The following is a 22610-nucleotide window of genomic DNA, read 5'->3' on the forward strand; positions in this document are numbered from 1 at the left end:
TTTTAAATCGTTACTTTTTTTGTTTAGTACTTGTACTTTTACTTGTACTTTTTACTCGTTACTTTTTAAAATAAGAACTTTTTACTTTTTACTCGTTACTTTTTTTTAAAATACTTGTACTTTTACTCGTTACTTTTTAAAAGTAACGCTGCCATATATGATGAACAGTATATACTAATATGTTGACACTTTAATTTTAAATTCACGATTACAAAAAAAGTTAACATTTTCCAAGTATTTATGCGTTATGATTTCAAGAATAGGCATGTTTTAAAATATTTGTATGGCTTATAAATTCATAAAGAGCATTAAAAAATAACCAAAATTAAGTTCCTTTACTGGGTGTTCATTCACTGGTAAGAGCTGTTCCTTCACTTGGTCTTCTTACTACTTGTTATTTGAACCTCCAAAACTTTAAAACAATATTTTGTAAGTTCTCCACAATATTTTTACATAATTTGCAACTACTAACAAATATGTTGACACTGTCATTTAACTAAAATTACGAATTTTGAAATTAATATGATTTTTTAAAAGGTAAGCGAAACTTAAGTGTTCCTTCACTGGTTAGTTTACCTTACTCGGGTTTCGTGAAAATGCAACCAGTAAATTTTTAATTAAAATAAAAAGTGAAGATCAATCAATAGTTTAATATTTCTTAAAATTGTTGACTTGAAGCTGCGAAGAAAACATTAACCATACGCTCTTATGTGTTCCTTCTCCTTTGAAAGAAAATTACGAAACTGGTGCTGAAGCTTTACATATCTTTAGTATTTTATTTTTGCTATCTAGTGGAGTGCAGATTTGGGGGTGGGGGCACCTAATCCCCATACATAGAGGTTATCAAATTGATCACAAAAGAAACTAAAACTTTATATCCATTACAATTATTTTCATTGAGCTGTGGTGGCTCAGGTGATAGAGCACTCACCTCCGAATGTGGTGACCCGGTTTAGAATCCGAGTGATTAGTGATAGATACGAATTCTGCACAAGGTTCGAACCGACCATAGTGTTTTTGTTAAATACCCTCGTGGTAGACGGATCATGGCTTTGAATCCCCTTGCTATCAGGATAACCGTGGGAGGTTTTCACGGTTTTTCCTCTCCATGTAACGCAAACGCGCGGTAAGTTTCATCAAAAAGTCCATCACGAAGACAAATTTCTCCTAATACTCCTAATACTTGATCCAGGAGTGCCCTTGTCTTCTGGATTATGTTCAAAATTACAAAGCTACAGAGTTGAACTTTGGTAGTCGCAAAATCAAAATTGGGTCGGCTAATTTATTTTCATTATCATATTCATTTTTTTAGCAGATAAATAATTGGCACAAGCAAAACACCATATCAAGAAATTATCTTCAAGCAAGTTTAATATTAAAATTTCAGCTCATTAAAATTTAAATATTCTTAGAGAAAAACTGAAGAATAATTTGTTGGAAATAATAAATTTTTAACCACACAAGAATTCTCTCATACATTTATATAGAAATGAGTTTGTAATATGGATTTAGATTTTTACAAATGCATATTTTTCTAATGGTTTTTTTTTAATAACATGAAATATTTTTCTTTCTTTTTTTATCTGCTCCAGTGATTATGCTACTTTTTTAGCATCATGCATGCACGCAACACTGTTGCATACTAAAGTGCCGATTCTCTGTGATTCTCATAAATAGAGGAGAATGATAATAAGAATTAGTTTGCGACATTTTTGTGCCATTTTTTAAGGATGAGGTCACGATTCCATTAATTGAAATAGCAATTTGAACTTAGCTGTCAATGCTGATTTATATATATATATATATATATGGCTGTTTAAAGTTAAAAAAAATTCCAATCTTTAATGCCATATAAATGCAGAATAAAGCAACAATAATGATATAGCATAAGTAGAACAGAAAATTTAAATGACAATATTGATTAGTGACAGCACTTATCATGAATTTAGGCCTGAAATGTTAAATTAGTGCTGATAAAAAATATAAAAACTTTATTTAACTTCTAAATTGTTAGAGCACAAATAAAATTAAAATTCCCTTAACTGAAGTAGTTAGTAAAATTATTTTAGTTCGAAGAATAAGTCAACTTTAATTAATAAATTTATTTCATAGCTTAAGACTGCAAGAAAATGGAAACATGTGCCTAGAGGAAATATAAAATTTTTTACACAATATAACAATTAGTGTTCTTATTAGTTGCCAACAGGAAAAGATTTCTTTAAAGGAGGAGGGGGCAATTACTGAAGGGTTGAATTGGACAGAATAAAAACATGCATCAAGATGACCAGAATTATTATTTTTTTCAAAGTAGAAATATATAAACAGTACGATATTATATTGTAATTCTATGTAAAAANCTAGAGATGACCGTTACATTGTCCTCCAGGCGAAAAGAAACCGTTTTCAGTCAGCGAGTGTCATATCTCAGCAACTGTGCTCAGTCACAGGACGACAAGTATCAAGATTTACAGTGGCCAGGCGCCTCCACAAAGGTGGCTTATTTGCTAGACGTCCTGAACGATGCATACCCTTCAGAGTTAGCCATCGGCGGCACCGTTTAGAGTGGTGCAGAGAACACGAAACCTGGACACCTCATCAATGGAGTCGCGTCCTCTTCACAGATGAGAGTCGTTTTAGTGCTACAAGCGATTCTCAACGTCAGTTGATCTGGAGAGAGGTTGGAGCTCGATTTCATCCCAATAACATCGCGGAAAGAGATCGTTACGGTGGTCCTGGGGTTGTCGTCTGGGGGGGGCATTATGTTGAACGGGCGGACTGAGCTTCAGATCTTCGACCGAGGTTCTGTAACTAGAGACCGCTACTGCAATGAGGTAATCCTACCCCATGTGTGTCTGTTCCGAAGTTCCATTGGACCAGACTTCATTTTTACGGATGACACACCGTACTGCTAATGTTCAAGAGCTACTGGAAAGTGAAGATATCACACGAATGGATTGGCCAGCTTACTCTCCAGATCTAAATCCCATAGAGCATGTGTGGGATGCATTAGGGAGACGTCTTGCGACACGACAGTATCCTCCTGGTTACGCCCATCAGCTGAAAGATGCGTTAAAGGAGGAATGGAGACGTTTTTCAAGTTAAAAATGTGTGAAATTTGAAGATAGAAGTCTCCTCTATTGCTACAAAAAAAATTTCGAATTTTAAAACAATCTCAGAGTGTGTTTTGTTTATCCAATGTCAACAACTTTCCGAGAACGTCGGACGTCGAAAAGTGTGCGTGGAAGCTTTAGCTGTGAAATGCAAAGACGTTGATAAAGCAATTGTAAGTGCAAAATTTTTTATTCATATATTAATAAACAATTATATCATGTTAGAGTTAAAAAAAAATTGAAATTTTATAACAAATCAACGAAAAATGAAAAAAAATGCACTGTGAGGATAATTTGTGCAAAGTTTCATTCGTTTTTTTTTTCGACAGAAAAATTGTCAGACATTATAAAAAAAAATACCTGGAACGAGAAACTACCAGTTGTACCAAACAATGTTGCAGATTTTCTAACAGTGATTACACTTTAGAAAATCTGCAACAATGTTTGCAAGTAGTTGCTGGTGGTATGTCGATTGCAGAAGTACAAAATCCACAGAAATACTAACTCTAATAAAATTCACAAGAAACACGTGAAACGTGCTGGTAAACTATTGTTTTTCTTCTACGAAGATTTTTCTAATGAATTAATCAAGCGATTTAACATATAAAAATATATTTTATAGAACATCAGGTGATTTCGACAGAAACTGAAGAGCAAGTTCTGTCATGTTCATTCAAGCATCTTATGTTCAAATTTATCAATATTATAAATGTTAATGAATATGTAATAATTATTATTTTTGAAATTTCAATGTTCAAAAATGTATATGGTTTCCTTTTGTTTAAACTCAAATGTTTTGAGATAAATATTCCTTTTAAGAAAAAATTCTTTATAAAAAATGGTTTTTTTAATGCTGAAAATTATTTTCAAACTAATATCTTTACATATCTAGATGATTTTGTTATTAAAAATGTCAACAATTAACTTTTTAACAATTTTATATCAATATTTTACTAAAAACATGATTATTAAACTGAATTCCTATCGCTGCACAAAGTAGCCCCATTTGGGGGCTACTTTGTGCAAGGTATGTTTTGACTTATTATTCGTAAATATTACATACAAATAATGCCAATATTGATCAAATTCACTCGTCTGAGTCCAGTTATGAATATAATATCGATAAATTTTACTAAAGTTTGAATTAACATAGTTTTTTTACATGTCAAAGTTCAAAAACTGCGAAATCCTGCACAAAGTAGCCCCACATGACGGTATCATGTTTTACGAATTTACAGTTTATATGTTTCCAGTGTTTCGGATATTGGTTTCTTTCTTAGCAAACAAATAAATAATTGAATATTACACATTAAGCATAGAAATCCTTTTAAGATAGTATTCATATTTTGCGTAGTCTTTAAGTAAAAAAAAATAAGACTTTCCATCTGTATCAGAAATAGGAACATTAGTCATATTGTGGATGAAATACATAATTTTTAACTGATAAAATTGTTGCTTGTGTACGCAGGAAAAATCAGCTAAAATGGGCAATAAAAGATCTAATTTGGGTTGAAAGATTCATAGGTAGGAGGTTACTAATTTGGGTTCATAATAAATTCGGTCATGACTCATGCCTGTTTTGAATATAACTGTGTATCCATTGTGGAAAAAATAACCTAAATTGGGTTAAAAAAAAACAAATTGAGATGAAAAATTGTTAGGTATGAGGTTAGTGAGTTTTGATTCATACTAAATTGGCTCATGGCTCATGTCTGTTTTGGTTATCATTATGTACCCATTTCGGGTATTTGAAGACCTATTCTTGGCATCCTATTGAAACAATTTTAGGCAGTGTTAAATACCCAATGTAGATATCGTAACATCCGATCTTAATATCACTTAGAACCTATTTTGGTAAATACTTAATACACATTTTAGCCATGTTGACACCTACTTTGCACAATCCTAAACATCTTTTTCTTGACTCAGTAATTCTCTATTTCAGTGTCTCTAAAAAACTGTTTTAGGATGAATTCCACATACAATTTATATAAATTTAAATATCTTTCTTGGCATATTTATAATTTATGAATTTATTATAAATACTGATTAGCTTACAGCATCATTTACTTATTGACCTTAAAGCATTACAATAAAATTTTAACATTAAAATATATGCACGTCTAAAAATTATTCATGTTTAAAAAGTATGCCAATTGGCACAATTTCTAACCAATAATAAATTAAGCAATTTTCTCAGTAATGTTTGGAATTTTCTCTATCATATTTGGACTGCTCAGATTCCTGATTTGAAACAAAATTACGATAAATATATCTCCATGTTTTGCAAAATTGCGTAGGAATTTATTCCCCCCATTACAAGAAAAAATTAATTAATAACATTTTATTATTTTGATCATTTGGATCTTCATTCGAAATAAAACTTCAAAAACAGTAAACATGAAATGCAAAAGAAAAACATCAACCTATTAGTAAAGAATTATTAGTTAATTTTATTAGAGCCTGAGAAAAGGACACATGCAGCATTTATAAAGTAATTCATGCAGGCATGAATGAGAACTAGAATCAGAATTATGAGAATTATTTTTTCTTAAGGCATATTTTAGTGATTAAGATTTTTTAAATAAAAAAGAACAATGACACGCATAGAAGAACACGGCGTATAATGACCCATATAATTTTTATTGAAATTTGTATGTAATTTAAGCAATCCAACAACTGCACCACATTTTGAAAATGTTTGACAAAAAGCTTTACTTTCAGCAACACACTGCTTATTTCGCTTACGGCAGGTACAACTGATGATCCAAAATAGCAGGTGCTGTCAGGCGTCGTAGGCAAAAGGTTAATATCTAGAAAGAAGGAAATTCTACATTAAAAATCCAATAAATTGCCATAATCAAAATTACAGCTTTCACATCTTTATTCGTTGTAAACCATGCACATAGTAGAAACATGCACTCTCTTCAGTGCCAATAACTATCAATCTTGGTGGCCTCAGTCGCATATGGAATTGTCTCCTCAATGGTTATATTTTCCTATGACAACAAAAATAGTACAGCAAAAATAAAGCATGTATTTTAATGGTGTAAAATGCAAAATTTAGTACCTGAGTACTGCATGTGGATAGATTTTATACATAACATAAAGAAAGAAATTAGAAAACTTGCGGTGTATCCATCCGCTTGTTATCCTTACGAGCCGATGTGTTAATATTCTAAGAAGTTTCATTATTGTGAAATGCGTTTAAATTTAACCGTAATTTTACGATTCATAAGAATTTTCAGCAATTTATGAATTTCAACAAGTCCTGAGAGTAAAATAAATGTAAGAAAATTTATATTACTAGAAGAATAAAGTGTTAGGTTTTCCATGTTCTGAGTATTAGCCCTTATTTGTCTATATTAGTTTGAAAAATCGCAGTTTGATTTATTTTGGATTGCATCATTGTATGCTTGTAGAGTCTCCGAATTCATTTGTTGATCGCCTAGTTGAAATTTAAATTAACGCTACGAGTGTAATGATATTGGATAACGCGCTTTTCAAGCATAGGCGTAAAAATCAATTGAAAGTAGTAATCCAGAAAGCTTACGACGAATTTCAACCCCTAGCGCCATCTATGGTTAGCTTTACACGGTAAACCATCCATATTTGGTGCCGGGAAAGCCTGGTTGGTAGGGCACTGGGCCCATGTCCAGGAGGTCATTGGTTCTATCCCCGCCGGCGAAGAAGTAAATGGTGACTGATGCACGTTAAATCCGTCGAGTCACAAAATCTTTCATGTTCACATAACAAATCAGACCTCTGGGGGTACTGACCCATAAGTTTCCTTGTCTTCTGGATTGATTCAAAATTACAAGGCTACGGAGTTGAACATTAGTAGTCGTAAACCTAAAATTGGGTCGGCTGTTCAACGACGGTAATAAAATAAATTAAAAACCATCCATATTACGCTCTTATTGGAGTTTGAAAAGTTAATATAGACGTTATTTCATTTTGAATAAGATTCAAAAATAGGTTTCCTTTCTCACGGCGTAAAGATATGCAACAATCTAATATAATTATAATTATTAGCCTAAACAAATGTTTCAAATTCATATTTGAATACAGTTATAATCATTTAAAAACATTCTTTAACTGTATTTAAGTTACTGCATCATTATTAAATATTTTAACTTAAATTAAATTTTTTTGTTTCCGTAGCTGTCGTTATAGGAATGTTATGGGAGTAATATATTCCTTTCGTACTAAAAATTATAGATTATTTGAAAACTATTGCATCCTAATATAAATATACGAACTAAACAAAATTATAAATTTCATAGAGTAGAACTTTATTTTAAATTTAAGTTTTGAATAATTCAGAAAAATGCAAAACTTTGTTAATTTATCATACTTATAATTTATTTATTTTTTTTTCCTAGTTATTATGTGCAAAACGACTAAGTTGGTAAAAAAAATTTTGCTTCATTTAAAAATAGGGATTCTAATTAAAAAATATTTATTTACCAAAATAAAAGTGTTAAGAGTAATATTTAAATTGGAATTTTCTGGCATGAATTAAGTCATACAGTTGCAAAACTAACAATTTCCTCAAATTTTGTGGAGTGATGAGTATAGGCCGCCTTCAGTTCTCAAACAACTTACGACCGATCGATCGGAAATTTAATTCAAGCTACCACCGGGTATTCCCTGATAAAAGTAACTTAAAGTCACTGTGGCTCAGGAATGAAGTGCTTTGCCTCCTCTCGGATTCCGCCGATCACAGTGCTGCTACGAAGCATCCTCAGTGGTAGACAGATAATGGTTTTGAATCCTCTCATCGTCGTGCTAACAGTGAGAGGTTTTCGTGGCTCCCTTCTCCATGTAACTCAAATGCGAGTTAGTTCTTTCAAAAAAATCTTCCACGAAGATTTGTTTTAATGCTTAATCCAGGAGTTCGCTTGTCTTCTTGATTGGGTTTAAAATTACAAGGTTGCGGAGTAGAACATTGATTGTCTTAACCTCACAGTTGGGTCTGCTGTTCAACGCCGATTCTAAAATAAAACTAAAATAAAATGGTAGTTTATTATTAGAAAAGCATTTTTTTTTAACTTTTACAAAGAATTTTACGAAAACACTTATTGCTGAAAAATAATAAACAGTTTCTTTAATACTCAGTATTAAATGGAATGTTGTCAAGTATTCTGAACAACATTTTTCGCTTACTAGTTTACTTTAAAGTTTCAGTTTAATATGTCATTGGCTTCACGGTGGAAACTTAAAACATTAATCTTGAAAAAAAATTGAAAGTGTAATAAATCAAAGTTTTTACTCAATAAAAGAAAAAGGATCCAAGCAATCTCTTTTTATGCGCATAGCTTGTATTTTATTCTCCATCTTGCTTGTGCTGTCACTCTAAGAGGAAAATCTATAAGTGCCTTGATTGACGACTGACATCTTATCAATCTTATCTCTTCAATCATCTAAAATCGTGATCAGATAAACAATATTGTGAAAAATGTAAAAATTATAGTTTAAAACAGTTTTCGTTAAAAAATAATGAAATTTTTTTGTTGTTGATGAATGCTGCTTAAAAGAAGTAAAACATGATCGGGAGCACGAAAAAAAAAAGATTTTTTTCTATAGTAATATATTCAATAGCAAATATATTTCAATATATTTGCAAATAACATTAAGTTTATAAAAAAGCATATTGATGCTATTAAATTATAGTCGAATATTATTTAAAGTGCTTGCTTATTTATTTTTTTATAAATATTTCAAAAAGTAATGTGTATTGACATGAGCATAAATCTTTAGCTAAAAGTTCAAAATTCCACTTTTTGAGCAGTTTGAACCTTTGTATACTTGTATATACATCTTTTATGTGTTTATTACTCCAGTTATAATTTTTCATTATATGGGAGCAGTTTTTTCATCAACTCAATTTTCATTTTTCTTTCATTATTATTTTATTTTGGACAAGAAGTTAGATTTTCTTTTAGTTAAGTTTGTCTTTATGTTATATATTATTTATGTATCATGAATTAAACTACTTCAATTGAAAACATGTTCACATATATTTATGCTAGTTTCCAGTGATGTTTTCAAGCAAAACTTTTGTGCATACTAAATGTTAGAATCGAACAAATTCTATAAATTTTCTTGGAAAAATATTTATAACTAAAAACTTATTTATTAATTTAAAATATTTAAAAAAATATTTTTAAATGTAATACGTAAACCATACGTATTATGTTTAAAATATACAATATTATGCTATATCATAGATAATGTTATGTTATACAATACGTATGTCATTTGTAACAATCATCTCGTTTTTTACCAACTAATTCATAGTGACTAGTTCATAGTGACTTTTATAAATAGAAAAAAAATTTAAAAAGAAAATAGACGCATTCCTTATTTTCTATTTAAGTTATTCCTTGTTTTATATTTATTTGCCTTCTTAAATATTTTATCTTCTGTCAATTTATTAAAAAAAAATATTGAGCTAAAAACTGTTTTATCTGTTTGAAAGTCTTTCTAAAATACTTTTAAGCGATTCTGAAGTTGAAGTATGTACATTACACGTAATTTAGTATCCTTAATTTATAATTTAAAGGAAATAAAAATATGATAAAACTTTTTCACTTTTATGTATACTCATCCTGTTTTATAGCAATTAAGACCTTTCGTAACTTTTGTAAAACAAGAAGAAATTTTCAAAAAGAATATAGTACCCATCCTTACAGTCATTATTTGTTTTATACTTTTCCCTTACAAAATTTTCTTCCATTCGAAAAATACACAGACAGCAAAAGACATTTAATAAAATGTTTTTCTGTACGTTCCTTTTAACAACAAAAGAGACCCTGAACAAATGGCGTTACGAAGTATCTTAATTAACGTTCTTATTGACTGGCCATTACATGACACACAAAAGGAACGCTTAAAAATCCTACTATCCATTATCATCACTTACGTTGAATTAACCACATCTTTATAATGATCTATAATTACGTGTTCTATCAAGTAGAAATTCTACTCAGAGGAATGATGTAATGGATAGTAATGATTTTGAAAGGTATCATTGCTTGTATAAACGTATCATTCATATTTAGTGAAAGATAGGGAAAAAATTATACTTGTAAGACTGGTTAAAATCGGTTATCTTAAGATCGTAAGTTATACGTATAAACAAAGCATTTGGAATTTCTTTAAATTTTATTTATAATTTGTTAGATGAGTTGTTTCTAGATTAGAAGCTTATAATTTAATATTAATTTTTAAGTAGTCATTCATATATATCATATTATTTAAACATAAATTTAGTTTAAGTAATAGTGTGGCATGTTAAGAAACTAAGTGTGTTATTTTTTATTAATGAGTCGATCTTTTTAAAAAAGAAGAACTTGCGTCAAATACTGCATGCTTATAGATTAATATGCCTTAATGTGATTACACATGACTTATCCTACTTAACTTTTTAAAAGTGACATCATTTATTTAATGTATCTATAATAGGAAAGCTTTGCACCATGTCATCAAGTGATACCCCGACAGAAGAACAGTTAAAAACTAAAATTTTACATATGTTTTATTTAAAACACACATTCGCGGGCATATACACAGATTTACGAATTATATTATTTGGACAAATATATTAATTAATTAATTATTCGAGTCACGTGCAAGACAAAATCATGGAAATGCCCGATTGTATTTTGACAAATTATACGAATTGTAATGATAAGAATTTTTTATTGACTAAGTTTGGCTTCAAACCAAGTTCGAATTTTTCCAGATTAATTCTATAAAAAATTATATTAAGCATAAAAATATTTTGAAAGTGTTAGAAAATTTAATTATTTATTTAAAATGAAGCACGAACTAAAAGAGGAAACACATTGCTTAATATTTAATTAAATATATTTAAAAGTTTCTATTTAATAAATTCTGCAAAAAGCTATCCCGTTTTAATCATTAAATATCTTTATGATCTTTATTTTGCAGACCAGACGACTTATGTTTACTGAATAACACCCTTCAAAGCATTCAAACAAACACAAGCATTTTAAACGTAAAGCAAAAAAACAACAACAACAAAAAAATTGGGCTTATTATTAACCAAAATAGAAATTAAGGTTTTGAAAATTAATCCTAATCAATTAAATCACATATTCTTAGAAAATAATAGACTAGATGAGGTAAGCAGTATTACGTATCTTGGAAGTATAATTAACAACAAAATAGTAGTAGTTCATTTACGTCACACTAGAGCTGCACAATGGGCTATTGGCGACGGTCTGGGAAACATCCCTGAGGACACAGCAATATTNGACCAATACCGCACACCCTCGGTCCCTACGCAGACTGATCCAAGAGGTCACCCACCCGCACTCTGACCGCAGCCAGTGATGCTTGACTTCGGTGATCTGCTGGAAACCGTGTCTTAACGATTAGTCCACTGCGAGACTAACAACAAAGGAGGAACTGATGAAAATATACTAAATAAATTAAACAAAACCCGAAACAATTATGCAATAAATTCTGTAAAAGTAAAAATACAACAAATTCAACGAAAATTAGAATTTTCAATACTAATGTTAAATCTGTCCTACTATATGGATCTGAGACATGGCACTGCAATAAAAATAGCAGGAAGAATCTTCAAGTATTTATTAATAACTTTTTAAGAAGAAGCATATCAAGTGGTTCCATAAAATTTCTAATGCAAAAATCCTTAGAAAAGCAAAACAGAAACCGATGGGTCTAGAAATTAAACAATGTCAATGGAATTGGATTGGTCATGTTCTACTCAAAAAAATAAAGTAAAACAAGTTTTTTATTGGAACCCTCATGGCAATAGAAAAAGAGGAAGACCTAAAAATACATGGTACAGGACGATTGTAAACGAATTGAAAACAGTAGGAAAAAAATGGAGGTAGGCAAAATATCTAGCCACAAATAGAATGAGATGGAAAGCTATGATAGAAGCAATCTGTTCCAATTCGGAGTGAAAGAGAATATGTATCTGTATATAATTAATCATTAAACAAATAAGTAAACTAAGATAAAATTCAGTGTTCTCAACTATAAAATTTGCGATCAGACTTAAAAAAGCAATCATAAAAAATTTTATAGCTTGTTCCTTGTTTAAAAAATGACTTTAACCGAAATTTACAGACATGACTGTTTATAGATAGAAAAAAATTTACTGAAAAACTGAAAATGATTATTTCATATTTTTTTCGAAGGTTAACTTAGCTTAATATATTATTATTTCTTTCGTTAGGTTACTCATTCGTTCACGTAATTTCATTAACGAAGAGTTCGAAAATGCAGAATCAGTTGAAAATCGAATATCTTTAAAATTGAGTTTATAAAAACCGTTTAAAGAAAAAGTTATTTGAATTAGTATTTAATTTAAAATCCAATAAAGATAAGGGATGCAAAAGCATGATACTTTCTTAATTACAGTTCGGAAAATAAAGTATAACTCAATTACAGGGAACGGTTCATAAAATTTAATTTATTTGAATGACATAAAATTCTGACGTAATGCAATACGTACTTTTACATTTTTAATACTGTTTTTTAATCCTTTTTTCTTATAACTTCAATGAACCGTATATAATGACGTCATATATCCTTATAACAAATATTAAAAATATTTCTTGAAGGTATCATCTTATCAAAATTAAAGTTTACATTTTTATTTACCTAAAATTTGTATATAAATGCAAATTTATTGACTAAAATAAAATAAAAAATTGCATTAATTTGCATAAACTATTGAAAATATAATTGAAAAATGAACAAATGATGAAACACATTTTAAACACATTTAAAATTATAAAAGTATTTCTAGAAGGTATCATCTTACCAAAATTAAAGTTCACATTTTTATTTACCTAAAATTTGTATATAAATGCAAAGTTATTCACTGAAATAAAATAAAGAATCGTATCAATTTGCAAAATCTATTATTGAAAATGTAATTGAATAATGAACAAATAATGAAACACATTTAAACGCATTTAAAGTATTAAAAATATTTCTTGAAGGTATCATCTTATCAAAATTAAAGTTTGCATTTTTGTTTACCTACAATTTGTATATAAATGCAAAGTTATTGACTAAACAATTGTAAAGTCCGATTTTCTAATTTTCGCCGCTAATTTAGAGCAGAATTTTTTTTAATTGCTGATTTTACACAAAAGAAATAGTAGCACTTCGTCTTATCAAAATGTAGCCATAAAATCAGGAATTAAATTAACTTAGAACAAAATTAAGAAACGTTAAGATTAGTTTGGTTTATCAGAAAAAAATGAATTTTCAGTTGATATTTCATCATAATTCATTTCCAAAAAATAGCTGATAAAGGTATTGAACATACCTATAAACAGTCATTAACAACATAATGGAAAAACGGTTGTCTGTAAATACATCAGAGTCAATGAAGATAAAATAAAATGTAGCCATAAAATCAGGAATTATAAAGATAAATCGACATAAAACAAAATTAAGAAACGCTTAGATTAGTTTGGTTTATCAGAAAAAAATTAATTTTTAGTTCATATTTCATCATAATTCATTCCCGAAAAATAACTGATAAAGGTAATGAACATACCTATAAACACTCAGTAACTACGTAATAGAAAAACAATTGTCTGTATATACATCAGAAGAAATGAAGATAAAATAAAATGTAGGCATGAAATCAGGAGTTGATAAAGATAAATCGACATAAAACAAAATTAAGAAATGTTTAGATTAGTTTGGCTTATCAGAAAAAAATGAATTTTTAGTTCATATTTCATCATAATTCATTCCCAAAAAATAGCTGATAAAGGTATTGAACATACCTATAACAGTCATTAACAACGCAATGGGAAAACGGTAGTCTGTAAATATATCAGAATCAATGAAGATAAAATAAAATGTAGCCATAAAATCAGGAATTAATAAAGATAAATCGACATAAAACAAAATTAAGAAAGGTTTAGATTAGTTTGGTTTATCAGAAAAAATGAATTCCTAGTTCATATTTCATCATAATTCATTCACGAAAAATAGCTGATAAAGGTTGCGGAACATACCTATAACAATCAGTTACAACGTAATGGAAAAAAGGTGTCTGTAAATATATCAGAAGTAATGAAGATAAAATAATCAAATATAGAAACAAGCTTTCAATTTGTGGTAAACTGAGTTTTGCTCCTAAAAGAATTGCAAAGATTTTTACATTTGTTTTATTAAATATTGTGAAGTGTAATGTGAATTTTTTTTTTCATTTCTTTCATTACAAACGCATTTTAAAATATTAATCAGTTCAAGTGCAACTGAATAGTGATTTTCTTAAGAATTTAAAAAAATATTTTAATTAAAAAAGTTATTCAGAACTGATATTTATTTTTTTAGAAGTTGTTATTTTGATCAACAATATTTATTTCCATACATTATTTCGTATAAAATAATAATTAAAAGCAAATTGTAGAATAGTGAATTACAAATTATGAAAACTTTTGTATATTTTAAAATATAACTACTATTACGAAGTTTTTAAAAATTTTCTGTTATATTATTGACATAAAATTTTCCTATGCTATGTTATGTTTATAATTATGTTTTAAAGAGACAATATTTTACTACTGTTGATTAATGTTGCAAAATAATTTTGTTAAAAAATAGTAGGACGTAATTTGAAAAAGTGCATCTTTAATTTTATTTTAAAGAATTTCTCACTATTTCACACAGTGCCTTCATTTAAAAGCAACTAATGAAGATAATATGAATTTAAGTTAGTTTTAATCCATAATATATAGAATAATAAACAGAAATAGCTAATATTATACAGCTATTTCTAAAAAAATTAAACTATCATTTATCAAAAAACGAAATGGGCCTATTATTATAAATAAAACACATTTCACATGTTTAGAAAATAAGACAAAATAATTATTATGTACCTTAAGAAAGATACCACTATAAGATTCAAATTTTCTGCCTTAATTTGCAACCTTGCAAATTAAATCATCTTAAAAATTATTACCCTATACTGTCATTCAAATCGAGGAAAAACATGGCTTAATTTTATACCTTAATTTTACACCTTATAATTTACATGACTATCAAACCTACTGTTCTGGAAGTATATCTAACAACAAAGAAATTTTCTGCTGGTTTATCGAAAAAACATTTGCAGACACTTTGTAATTTTTTTGCCGAAAAAATCTGTACTTTAAATATTAAGTTCTTAATTAAAACCAAAGTTTTTATAGAACATTTTAATATCCGGCATAAAATATAAGAATCTTAGGAACGGGTTATTAATTCCAAAGAAGTTCAAAAAATATAGTTTTTAAGTTTAAATAATCTTCTTTTGAATCAAAATGATTTCAAAATTTATTTGAAATGCTCAAATGAAAATTTCCTTAAATATGAAAGAGACAAAAGTTTATTTAATAGAAAAATAATGAATTCTCGTGTATTAAAGAAGTCATGTGGGGAAAGAATAATGGATCCGAAATCAAAACATCATTTCTTCTTAACTTGAGAAGCATCAATTTAATAACGGGAAAGAATGTTGAGAAAAAATAAAGAATGAGCAGTGACTTCAATTCAAATCATGGTGAAATAACTTTCTCATAAAACAAATATTAAATATTAATAAAAAGGAGAGAAAAACCTTTCAAATAATCTGGAATGGAAAAAAAAAATGTTATATGGGGATTATTTTTAATTAAAATCTTTTAGAAGAATTTTTGTTATTTTTTTAATTACTTTTTTTGCAGTTTGTTTAGAGATTTATTATTTTCTGTTTTCGGTTTGATTGTTTTGTTTTTTTTAAACTCACTTCTTATTATTACTATTTTTTAATAAAACTATGAACCAGAAAAAAAATGTTGTCACACGTAAAAATTAAAACGAGATTTAATGAAAAAACGCGTCTACTTAATTATAAAAATTAATTGCATTTGTAAAGGTTAACTATTCATAGACATGTTTAAATGCTGTTTTCGAATATATATTTTTTCCAATTTGAAAATTACTCTGAAGCAAAAAGTGTGTTAAGAATACAATTGACTGATGGCTGTAACTCGTAGTATCATGATTGTAACTTGACAAATGAATTAAACATATGAACAGCTTTTTAGCATCGAAATGCTTAACATCTTCATAAAAAATTTAAATTAAACACCCGAACATAACTCGGAAAAGGAGAATTTGTTTTTATTATTTTATAAATAAGTTTTTCATAAGTTTTTCTACTTCTTTCTTTCTTTTTTTATTATTATAATATTTATTTGATATATATATATATAAAATAACTTGCTGTTTTCGTGGTTTTAAACCTGACTTAGCTAAAGAGCTTCGAAATCAGGTATCTGAAAAGCCTCGACTTGGAACTAAACTACATTTGCACTATATTTAAGTTAAACCTATTACTGTTAACCAAAAAAAAGGATATCAAGTCTTGTCTAATACTGGTGCTTTTTAGCGTAGCTTTTAAATGCACTGGATTCCGAAATCAACATAAAAAGCTAAATAAACAGTTAATGGAAGCAATATTTTATTTTATTCTTTTAAGATTAAGTATTTAGTTTTATACTCTTTTAAAATTTCTTTGTTTTTATTTCTTAAGATTTATTTTCTTGTTATGAATCAACGACAACACATTTTTTAACAACATCATTTTTCATTAAGCATTAAAAGAAGCATATTGTTTTTAAACAACATACCTGCAAAATGTATCAAGCAATATATACATTTTCCAAAACAAAAAACTATCTGTTTAATGATCCACCTAACTATATACTCTAGCGAATGAGGAAAATATTGATCGAAATAAAAATAAAATTGCATTTACAATTTGGAACATAAAAGAGTAAAAGAAAGCTCATCAAAAGCAATAAAACCTTTTTATAAAATTCAATTTATACAGAGGATAGTTTCAATGAAAATAGGAGACTACTTTAATAATAAAGCTGATATTTATGTTTTTCATTTGCATTTCATTAGAATTAAACCAACTTAATAGTTTTCATCTAACTTTTGCATTGAAACATAAATTTAACTATTACTGAACCATTTTAACCTTTCAATAACTTTTAAAAATTGAAGCATTATTTTTTTAATCTGATTTTTTTATGTATATTTGAAAAATCTTATGTAAAAGCATAACAGTCATAAATCATACATTGACTTACATTCTTCAGAAATTGTTAGTTTTTTTCCTCGCATTTTCATAAAATATTTTTACAGGCTAAGGTGTTATTTTTAGCGAAACAAATTGCGCAATTACGTTCATACTTTTCAATAATCGTAAACATTTACGTAAAAGACTCTCAAAGATTAGGTTGATAATTTTTTGTTCAAGTGTTTGATGTCGAAACAACAGGTGCAAAAGACTATAGAACCAAATCTTTTATCACAATTAAAGATATTAGAATAAAAGAAAGGATAAGTTCTTTGGAAGTGAACCTTAACATCTGGAGTGATAGCAGGTTCTCTATAAAAGATAGCAGGTTTGCCTTCTCTTCCTCTTTATAGCTTTGACTACGAGGTAAGTTCAATATTGATATTTTATACTTCAATCTAATATTTTAATAGATACATTATATTTCTATCATTACATTAGATTATTACATTACATTTCTATTATTACATTAATATTTCATAAAACATTTTTTGCTGTAAGGTAAGACTAGGAGAGTCTGTGCCCAATTCAGCAAAGTTAGACCTACACTAGCTATGGATAATGTTTAATATTTTTGTGTTTGATAACTTTTCATGATTGTTTTATTTTTAATACTTTCATTAAATACAACAGCTGTAATAAAACTCAAAAAGTTTCGTTTGCGCACTCTGTCCTTACAGAGTAAATTTGCTTGCGCACTTAATTTGGAGAATATGGTTATTAATAACTACAAATAAACCACTAACAATCATAAATGCACTTGAATGACTTTGCACTAACATTTTTGTAAATATAGGAGTGATTATTTCAGCCTAGTGATTAAAGAATCTAAAAATGAACGAATTTTAAGAAGAATTCCTTAATTTCAAAAGTGGAAACTTTTGCTACAACGAATAGATACTCCGTAAAGTGTTTCAATGTTTTGTTAGCATCTTGCTTGGCTCCTCCAAGCACTTAATCTCTCTTAGCATAAAATCTAAGCATTAAACCATTTTAGTTAAGAGGGATTACTTTTTTTTAAGCATGGCTGCTGACACCGTTAGTCAAGGTTCTGAAAAATCATGTATTTTTTATCTATTTTATGTCGCTATTATCCTACAGAAATTATGAAAATTTAAACCGGTGCTTTTGGAAGATAAAATAGCCACGTTTTATCCTTTACATTCTTATTCATTCATGTATACACTATAGAAACAACACTGTGCTCTTAACTTCTAACTCCATAAAAGTGCAATCTCTCCTAGCTTAAGTTTTTATTTAGTTAAAAAAAAGGCTTCGTAAACACTTTTTACCTGATAAAAGAAAACATAACGTAACATTCTGCTTTAATATTAAACTCAAAAAGTGTCCATGCACAATTGATATTTCTTGTACGATTCCTTATACTTGGCATTACTTGTATGATTGGTATAATCCCCTTGCATGATCATTATATAGCTCAAGAAGTTTTGTTGCAGTACTAAGAAACTTACTCGGGAGAAATATTTTTTTTAAAATTTAGGTTTTTTTCTCATCCTATTATTTCAATCAAATGATTTGGAATATCATTTAAAAACATAAAAAATTTGAGTATTTATTTAAATAATTTTTTTCTGTTATTTAGCAAGTATTGGTAATAATTTTTTATTCAGATATCAATAACTTTTTGCTGTTTCACACATATTTATTTTCCTTAGAACACTAAGACTTACACAGAAATAGAAGAATACATTAACTCTCCTTCTGTTAGTTTAATAATAAAAACGTATTGAAAATCGCTGTTATATAATTATACTGTACAAATAAAATCTGCATTAATATACCACTTAAAATAATTACGGAAATTTTAAAAATATTTTCACTATTTGCATATTCATTTCCTTTTGTAATGGATATCAAATACTGAATTAATAATTTCTAAAATTCATTAAATCAATTCGGTTCCTTTAACGTTTGAGGCGTTAACGTACTTTATTTGAATCAATTCAGTTTGAAACGGTCTTTTTAAACAGACCTGAATAGATTTTGTTTTTATAGCCACTATTGTTAAAGCTTATTTTTGCCAAGACTTACATATGTAAAAGATTCTCGTTTTTCATACTATTTAAATACAATACAAATAATTGTCCTTGTTATCAGTGTAATTCTAACAATTTTTTTTTCAAAATTAGCTGTTACGTATTTTTACTTTTCTTAAGAAGAAAATGTATCCGCTATTAATGCTCCTATAGATTAATGCAGCATTTTGTACGCTTATTACATTAAAATTACATTATATGTAAAACTCAGTAATGAATCAACTGAGTTATGGCACTTCTTTCATTCAAAATTATTACTTCCTAACTTCCTAATTGTTGTTTAAACTTATAATTTTTAAAGATAATTAATACTATGAAAAGCCCCAAATTAATCTAAACATTTATTAGATTTAATTTTATTAAAAAAACAACTGACCTCAAAATTTCTCTTTAGCTTTTTAGAATTATATCTCATTTTAAAACACAGATTCTGATGCACAAAAGGTCTATTCTTTTTTCCTTTACGAGAATAGCAATAATTTAATTTCTGTATTGCTTTTTTCTGTTTTGGTCAAATTGTTCGTATTTTTTGTTCGTATTGTTTACATAAAGTGAAAATCGAATTTTCTTTAAATGTATGATTAAAATATTGTTCAAATTCAAACATTTTCTAATATATATATATATAAAGCGCATGGAACAGTATGAGTGAGTATTGTACCTTAAACCAATTTTAATAAGTTATTACTTTGATTAACTAATTGATTTGAATAACTTTGATTAAGGTTGATAAAAGTCATAATTAAGCTTTAACGGTTTACTTTCATTTAAAATTAATTCAGATTATATAATAAAAGAACATAAAGTTTTTCATAATTATTAATTTTATTATTTTCCCTACCTTTTAATCATTAAAATGGTTTCAGGGCTATTTAGGACAAAAAAAGCAATATTCAATCACATTTAAAAATAAGTTAAATGTATGCACTGTAATTTTATATATATTTAAAAAAGGTCAATGTTTGACAAGGATAAAAATTCCAACTAACATTGTTTGATATTTTCAGTGACAAATCCGAAAAAGGAAAAAATATTTTAACTTGCTGTCTTCATTTTTTAACTGATAAGAAATCCCACAACAATCACATTTACAGAACTTCACATCAACAGAAGTGTTTTTACACTTTAATCTCAAAAATAGATTGTTTCTTTCTTCTTTTTTTCCTTTGGATTTATGCGGCTTATACAGTTATACGTTTCGTAGTTATATTTGTATTTACACGATGGACTTGTGCTACTCATATGAATGTATACGTTTATTAAATTTTCAACTAAAACAAATTTGTATTATCCTATTTACTAGTATTTATATAGTAGGTTTACATATTATAATTTATATTTAAAATTTATTCTTATTTACTATGTAACTTATTTAATCTATGCTCTTAAACTTTTCGATGGAGTATTTTGGTTTTGTATTTCCTTAGATAGAAAATAGAAATTATTTTAAATGAACATTTAAGCTGATTATTATGACTACAGTTTTAAGTTATAAATATTAAGGTAACTAAACATTTAATTTAAAGCAAAAAAGAAATGTTTAAAAACATGTGTTATTTATGATTATTGAAACACGCGTTTTTAATGCCTCAAGCTGTTAGGATATATGTATAATAAACATGATATTTTTGAATTACTTAACTTTTATGAAAAATGAATTTAAATTAGCTAAAAAAATTTCTTTTTTTAGATATGCGCTATTTTTAAATAACATGTTAGAGATGATGCGATAAAAAAATAACATCGAATACAAATATAAATTCCAAAGCAACAAATATTGACCTTGGCGCATTTTATCAGTTACTTTTTTTCATATTAATCAGCTCTTTTATATTAGAAGATAGATTCGGATTGTCTGTAAAAAATATGTTTTCTAATTGAAATATAACAAATAAACAGAAACATTATCAGCGTTTCTTATATTCACGAATTCCAGGGAAAACAGTAATTCTGGTTAATAAAACCAAAATACATTGTATTCAAAACATTCATTTGGCAATTTATCCTTCTATATGGTAACGGTATGACGGAAAAATTATACTTTTCAAAATTATACTTCCTACTTCTATACAGTTAGCAAAAAATAAAAAGTGAAAGTAAATTTAATCGAATTAAGGGTTTTTATCCTATGCTCTAAGGTATCAAGATAAAATTACTAAATTTTACCACATTTACTTAATTTTATCGCCCATTATAAAACCATATTTTACTGTTGATTTTATCAAAGTCATTAACAAAGCTCTTCGGTGAAAATTACAGAGCTTTTAATGTTCTTAAAGAGCTAGAAACGCGGTAAATTTCAGCATATTTTAGTATTTTTGACCATACCTTATTCTCAGCGTACTCATTCTAAGTGCCGCAGTGTAAATTTCGGATTAAAATAATCCGGGTTGCCGGTATAATTAATTACGAATCAAATTACGCTATAAAGTAACGTAAAATCCATCAGTAAAATCCATTTTTATCGTAAATTATTACGCCGTAATTTTCACTGTTATGTTTATTTAGTTTGAGTGATTCAGTGATTTTAAGGTAATTATCATTGTAAAAATTACGGTATGTCAAATATTTTATTCTGTATTATGTTCCGCTAAAAATGGATTTTACGGCACCCTAAATGCCGTACCTCTAACTAAATTTTATCATAGTCTGATAGCTTTAACTATGCTTCTTTTTCTCAGTGTATTAATGGAATACAGAAATCGATTGATTCATGCGTTTTTAATTAATAACAAGAACAGCTTTATCATTCAAGTAATATATTTAAAAATCATTAAGAAGTAAACTTTTTTTTCATTTCTTTTCTAACTGTCTAAAGAAAATTTAAAGGCCATAAAGTAATTTCGAAGAACTTAAAAAGTAACTCGTTACTTTTGGAACATTTTATATGTTCTAACAGTTCCACAATATATCTATATATATTACACAAAATGATTGACTATGTTTAATATACACTGAAAGATACTTTAAAGAAGTGTCAATAATTTGAAATTAGACGAGAAATCTAAAATATTGATAATAACTTCAAATTAAAACTTCTAGAAGATTTTAATTTCATACGCTATTCTTACACTGATAGTTATTAAAAAAGTGCATAATAGTCATAACACGAACAGCTTTATCATTTAAGTAATATATTTAAAAATCGTTAAGAAGTAATCTTTTTTTAAATTTCTTTTCTAACTGTCTAAGGAAAATTTAAAGGCCATAAAGCTAATTTCGAAAAACTTAAAAAGTAACTCGTTACTTTTGGAACACTTTATATGTTCTAACAGTTCCATAGAACCAAATCTT

At 27.7% G+C, this 22610-nt stretch overlaps 1 protein-coding gene and 1 long non-coding RNA gene across 4 annotated transcripts in view; one reads left to right on the forward strand and one right to left on the reverse strand.

Moving 5' to 3' along the window:
- Positions 1-5734: 5734 nt before the first annotated feature.
- Positions 5735-17389, reverse strand: LOC107453662 (uncharacterized). Of its 3 annotated transcripts, none has more exons than XR_001585363.4 (3): positions 17270-17389; positions 8386-8536; positions 5735-5923 (listed from the first exon to the last, which is right to left on the reverse strand). It is a non-coding gene; the product is annotated as an uncharacterized lncRNA (long non-coding RNA). The 3 variants fall into 3 exon arrangements; XR_006224824.2 differs by lacking the exon at positions 17270-17389 and adding an exon at positions 16802-16953; XR_001585362.4 differs by lacking the exon at positions 17270-17389 and adding an exon at positions 13690-13821.
- A 114-nt stretch (positions 17390-17503) lies between these two features.
- Positions 17504-22610, forward strand: part of LOC107453669 (uncharacterized) — a 17203-nt gene continuing 12096 nt past the window's right edge. Inside the window, exon 1 of the mRNA XM_071187376.1 lies at positions 17504-17625. The gene's annotated coding sequence lies outside the window, so the exon portion shown is untranslated. The remainder of the gene's footprint in view (positions 17626-22610) is intronic.

This window comes from Parasteatoda tepidariorum, chromosome X1 (genome assembly GCF_043381705.1).
Source record: "Parasteatoda tepidariorum isolate YZ-2023 chromosome X1, CAS_Ptep_4.0, whole genome shotgun sequence".
Classification (NCBI taxonomy): Eukaryota; Metazoa; Arthropoda; class Arachnida; order Araneae; family Theridiidae; genus Parasteatoda; species Parasteatoda tepidariorum.